Source organism: Lissotriton vulgaris, chromosome 1_2 (assembly GCF_964263255.1).
Source record: "Lissotriton vulgaris chromosome 1_2, aLisVul1.2, whole genome shotgun sequence".
In the NCBI taxonomy this organism is placed as follows: Eukaryota; Metazoa; Chordata; class Amphibia; order Caudata; family Salamandridae; genus Lissotriton; species Lissotriton vulgaris.
The window spans coordinates 88,051,754-88,058,186 of NC_141686.1; positions in this window are offsets into that span (position 1 = coordinate 88,051,754).

Sequence of the window (6,433 nt, forward strand, 5' to 3'; positions counted from 1 at the left end):
GCTAGCAGTTTTTTTGTTTTGGCCAGTGCTTCCGGTAGGCCCTGCGGCTGTTTCTTGTAGTCTTTTGGCCACAATATCAAAAAATCTTGTTATTCTGCAATTTAACTGAGTTTCTCTGGGATTAAATCAGAGCATCACGGCCTGCCTACAGCTTGTTGTTCCCTTCTGATTCCATAGGGGCCGAAGCAGGGAGCATCTTATGTCCAGGAGATTTGTGCAGATGCAGATAATGTGCGTCAGGTGCTCTTTTCCAGAGAAACAGAGTCGGCAGCAGTTTGCTGCGTTTTCTCTTTTCCAGGGTGCTAAGTGAGGCGTTATGGGTATATTGCCAAGGTGCATATTGAGAAACTTGTTTTTTGTTGTATGGGTAAGACCCGTTGATAAGTACTGTTGTGGTTTGAGAGCTGTATAGCCTTCCAACACCACCCATCCGTGTGCTCTCCTGGCAAGAGTTGCTTTGTCCTCAATAGATGAGACCATCTTGGTGACTTTCGATACCATTTTTTTGAAAGTCTTGGGGTCGGTTCCTGACTCCCATAAGTTTGTTAGTTCTAGGGTCTCCAATGATTCCATTAGATAATTCCTTGGTGGTGAATTTTGTCTAATGGACAGTTCGGTCCAAAGGTGAGCATTTAAGGATCCATGCTCAGCATCTCTGATTTTCCGCCAGCTTTTGATGTGAGCGTCTCTTCTCTTCACCGTTTGTTTCTGCAACCCGAATTCAAGGCGGATTTTAGCGGGCGATGTGTAAGTGGGCAGGTGGAATATTGCCCTGTAGGCTCGACTGATGGTGTTGTCTAATGTAGTTGCGTCTCTGCCACGCATAGGTTCGCTGCCATAGGTGAGCATTGGCTGTAGGCGAGCTCTTATTACCTGTAGGAGAGGGCCCAATGTCCGGTCAGGAAGAGCTTTCTGTAGCGGCTTTATCGACAGGTGGAATGTCGTGCCCTTCCGCCGGATGGCCTCTAGTTGTTGTTTGAATGAGCCGTTGCAATGTAATATGACACCTAAGTATTTGTAGGAGGTTACCTGCTCTAACTTCTGTCCATTCAGTAGCCATGTGAAGTTCCGTTTTCTGTGGAAATTTATTGTCATAATTTTTGTTTTGTTTAGGTTGATTGTCAATGAGTTATTTATAGAAAACTTGCGGGTTTTCTCCAGCAAGTGTTGGAGGCCGATAGGGGACCAGCTGATGAGAACTAAATCGACTGCGTAGAGGAGATTTGACAGTGTGGTGTTACCCAGCCGTGGTGCGTGAGATTTAACTACACCTAGCTCGCCGGGGAGATCCGCAAGGTAGAGGTTGAACAGCATTGGGGCTAGGACGAAGCCTTGTTTCAGCACTTTGCTGGTCCCAATTTCTCTTGAGAGGTGCGTGCCAGGTCCCAGTTTTATCCTGGCCCAGGTGTTACTGTGTAGCTGTATTAACTGCTGTAGGAGTGGGCCTGGAATTCCCCAATCGCTCAGTTTCTGCCAGAGTTTGCAACGGTCTACATGATCGAATGCAGCGCTGTAGTCAATGAAGCACAGAAACAGAGAGGTCTTAGTGATTTTTGCCGCGTCTGCCAGGAGAGTTAGCGCCATGATGTTTGTCGTAGTACCCTGGCCATTGCGAAATCCGGTTTGGGTTGCTGGGATGATGTTCTTTGCGGTTGCCCAAGCTATCAGATCTTCCAGGATGAGGCCCGCATAATACTTTGCCTCTGTATCGATCAAAGCTATGAGGCGATAGCTGCTTGGGTCGTTCCTGGGGCCCTTTTTGTAAATCGGGCTTATTATCGATCCTCTCCAGGATGTTGGTGTTGTTGTTATTTCCATTATTTTGTGAAATACCGGTGCCAAGATTTTGCTCCAGTAACCACCATCTTTTTTATATAGTATTGGCGGGATCCCATTTGGGCCAGGGGCCCCCTCAAGTTTGCCTTTTAATATTTTTTTCCTTATCCTTTCTGCTGTTTCTAGGTATAAATTGTCCTCTGTGTTTGCTGTTGAGTTGGTGGTTAATTTTGAATCTATGCCCGCAGTTGGATTGTAGGACGGGGAAGATTTCCTTTTGTGAGCTAAGGTCTCATCGTTGTTGGGTGCACCGAATTTGTTGAGATTCTGGTCGGCGTCGTCTGACCAGTCTCCCCCTCTAGAACTGGCCATTTTTGAATCAGCTGTGTTGAAGTGTGCAGATAGGTAATTGGCCCAGTCAGATTCAGATATGTTGGAGTCAATGCACTTATGGCCTGGCTGTTGAAAAGAGTGGATCATTTTCCAGAAGCTGGAGCTATTCTTCTGTTTTGAGCTGTGAACGATTTTTATCCATTGGTCTTCTCTTTGTTGTCTTTTTCTTTCCCAGGTAATTTTTTTAAATTGTCTTTTTAGAACACGAAGCTCCTTTTGAGGGCCTTCGTTGTTGGGTTCTTTTCGGAGCTGTTTCAAGGTCTTTTTTATATCGCGTTTTATGTTTTTTTATCTCAGGTGTTGTACCTTTTCCAAGTGAAGGCCAAATGGTGTTCCCTATTTGGGTCTTCAGCTCAGTAGCATGTTTGGCTCCCAGTTCTGTGTGAAGTCTACCCAGGCGTCAAGTGGATTTGTGTTTAAGCAGCCTGGTGCATAATTATTTTTGCACTGGTTGATAATTCCTCGATCTCTGTGGTCTTGCACCTAATTCGTTTGTAATTGGCGGTGTATTTTGTGCCTATGTTTTGTTTTTCCACGATTTTGTTCACGCAAGACACTCCTAGTTTGACTTCTAGAGGCTGATGATGGCTTGAAGCGCTTTCCCCAATCGTGAACGAACTGATTTTTCCATACAGTGGGAGTGTCGTTAGCATGTAGTCGAGGTGTGAGGTCGTGCTCGTGGAGAAGTGTGTTGGAGCTGGTGGGGTGTCATCTTTAAAACGTCCATTAAGTACTCTAAGGTTTAACTGCTCGAGGTCTCTCAGTAGTTCAATTGAGGTTTTTGTGTGTTTGTTGGGAATCGGACTTGTTTGGCTTGGAATGGCCCAGACTGTGTCCATTTCCTTGATCATTTCGTTTGCTTGTTTGGCTTCGAAGAGATGAAGGTTAAAGTCCCCTGCCACAAGTGTATTCTCCATTTCCCTGTCCACCGTGAGTCTTGTCAATTCTTTGACCAGTTCTCTGGACCCCGAGTATCTGTGCTTCGGGTGTATATATATGTTAATGATGTGCAGCTGTTGGATTACCTGATTGTGGGTAATTGTTACTGATAACGCCTGTATCGCGTTTGGGGGTGTGAGACTTACTTTTATCGTTTTCGTTGCCCCAATTGTTGATGTCGAGGCGAATATTGCCAGGCCACCAGAGCTGTGGCCATATTGAGAGCCTCTAGTTGCCGGGTGCGTTTGGGTTTGAATTCTTGTAGTGGGATGTCATTTATTTCCCACGTTTCCTGAAGGAGGATCAGGTCAGAAGATTTTAAATAATTTGAGATGTCGGGGTCCTCCAGTTTATCTAAGAGGCCGTTGATGTTCCAATTACATATTTTTATGGGGGAGACTGTAGGTTTGACGATTGAGGCTGGTATTCTTTGTCAGTTGTTGTCTCCACCGGGTATAGTGCGTGTTAGTAATTGTGCTCTGTGTGGTTCTAGCTGGGGGAATCTTAGGTGTTGAAGTGGTAGCAGGTGTTTTACCGGTCCCGGTGAGTGACTCCGTGCTCCTTTCAGGATTGATTTAGCCGTTCTGGGGCGTTCTTGTTTCTTTTCTTCAAGAAGCAGAGTCGGGTAAGCAGGCCTGTTTGCTACTTCTAACTTAATTCCCCACTGGGGGAATCTGGATGTTTCCTCCATAATTGAATTTGCAACATCATTTGTTGTCCATGTGGTTTTTGTTGTTTCGTTGCCACATGGGTGAGAGGCTGGTAGAAATTCAATTTCAAGCAGGTCGGTGGTGTGTATGTATTTTAGGTTGTCGATTGAATTGATCAGCTTTAGTATGTTACCCCTATTTAAAGTATCCACTCTTCCTCTGGATTTAAATTCAGGAATAAAAAGAATTATGTCAGATTCCACTGGGGTCTATGTTGACTGCTGTGATTGTCGCACCTTTTCGCTGGGCCCTTCTGAACGTTGACTGGTAAGTGTTTCGAAGTTTTGATTGAGATATGCCCGCTGGACTTGGTCTTTAGGCTGGCCGCTATCTGTTTTTGTGATGTTTAATTTCAGTGGGACCCCCTTTGTCTCGCTGCTGATGGTCTTAATGTTTTTGCAGGTACTGGTGTTTGGGAGGTCGGTGGTTGTGACCTTTGTTGTGCCTTTGTCAGGCTCTTCTTGGGCCTGTTTTCCGACCCCCCAGGTCCGTTGCGTCATTGCTGCTTGGCTTTCGCTTTGGCCTTTGTGGGCCTGATCTGATGGGTTATTGAATGTTGGGTTGTTTGTTTGGCCAGAGGGGATTTCCTCTGTCTGATTGGGGGTTTTCTCTTTTGGGAAGGACTGGGTTCCCGTTCCCTCTCTGGCTTGCGTCTGTAGATTTTTTGAGTTGAGGTGAAGCGCTGATGTAGTGCTTGTTTGCTACTGGCGGATCGGGGCCCCCCAATGTACATAGCTGGCGATTCTCTTCTGTACAGACTGCTACAGCTTGCTTCCTGTTCCTGCCCTTTCTTTTTTGTTTGCGTCGAGTACGCGTGTTCATTGGGCTGCCCGGTTGCTCGACGTGTCTTCTTGTTAGGGTTTTCTGAGGAGACTCTTCTAGTGAAGTGTTGGAGTTTGGTGGCTGGCGCCGTTGCGTTGTGGCTTTATTTGGGTTGTTATCTTTTCCTTGTGGGATTTTATTGAGGAGTGGAGTGGCGGGCCTTTCCTTTGTTGCGAGGAGCTTTGTGGTGTTTAATTTTACGTCCTCCATGAGATTACCCAACATGGTGGGTAATGATGATAGTTTATCGACGATTGGTGAGCAGGCACAGTCCGTTCTTGCGATCTGAGATAGTTTTACTGATTCTTGTCCTTTTTTTATAAGGCCATTAAGATCTGCGAGTTTTCTGTCGATCCCCATAGTGGCCTCTGCCAGCCTTTGCAGCACGATTAGTTGAAGGTCTAGTTTGTCAGATTGATACTGAAGTGCTGTGTAGGACAGTTGGATTGTGTTGAGTAGAGTTACCCAAAAGGTGTCAGTGGTATCCCTTGCCCCCTCTGTGGGATGAGTGAGGCTCTCTTTACTAGTGTTGTTTGTGGGGTCTTTGGCGTTGTATGCGGCCTCTAGTTCAATCCATTCTTGATGTTCCAAGAAGGTCATATCCCTGTCTAGGGAGGGTGAGGTCTCGTCAGCCCTAATTGGGGAGGAGTTTGCGGGTTCTTTTTTTGTGCCCTGGGTAACATTGGCCTTGGTATTGTCTTGAAGTTTTGATTCGTTGTGATGGTTGACTTCGAATTCGCGAGCCGGTGCTGTTTCTTGGTCGTTCTTTGCGTCTACCGCTGCCTGACGGATGAGTGAAAGAGGGTGACATGGAGATGACATGCGACTTACTATGTGATTGCTAAGGTGTCCCTGTGACGCTTCCGGCTCTGGGGCGGAAGTGCTCAGTCTTTCTTTCTCCGGCAAAGGGCTGGGAAGGCTTGTTTCCTGGTTTTCTTCCTCTATTGCTGAGGAGTGGCTGGCTGCGCCTTCTAGTGACGTAAGGTTGCTGTCTTCTTGTCCCCATTGTCCTCCTATCCCTGCTGCACTTTTGATGTTATCCGTGCACTCCTTTAGAGTTGGTGGCGTATGTATTTCGGCAGCGGTGAAGTTTGAGGTTTGAGGCAAGGAGTTATTTGTGCCAGCTGGTGGCAAAGGAGTTTGAAGGCCTGTGACTGAATCGTTTGACGAGTAGATCGAATTTCCTGGGTTTTTTAAAAAGGTAAATATTGTATAGATTTTCGGTTGATAGTTGTATTGCGTTTTCGCTGGCTGATCTGCTAAGTTAATTAGATCATTGGTGTTTTTCCTTTTATTATTTTTATTGCTTGTAGGTTGATCTGGAGTTGAAATAGAAGTTGAGGTTGAGGTTAGGGTGGGGGTGTGGGCCAAGACCATTGGTGATCCCTCTTTTGTACCTCGGTTGGTACCTTTGTGGTTTTTATCCTGTGGGTTAGAGGTGCTCGGGATGTTGCTGGTATCCTTGGAGCTGCTAAATGGTCGCTTGTTTTTTCCGGGTGTCTCTAAGCTCGTGGTTGTGTTGTTCCTTTTCCGTTTTTGTCGGTTGCCTTGCTGGAGGTCTTCTTTCTTTCCCTGACCTCATGATGGCCCTACTGAGTCCCTTTCGGTGTCTCTCCCCACTTGTGGTGTTCGTCTGCCTCTTCTATCTCCCTGCCATCTAGTTCGAGTCACTGTAGAGGAGTAAGTGAGGCTGGGTAGAAACTTGTCTTTTCAGGGCAGTATTATGAGTCTGGCGGGTCGCGGCTGGGGAGCACTCGGATGTTGGGACACTGATCTCCTGCTGTCTACCTTTC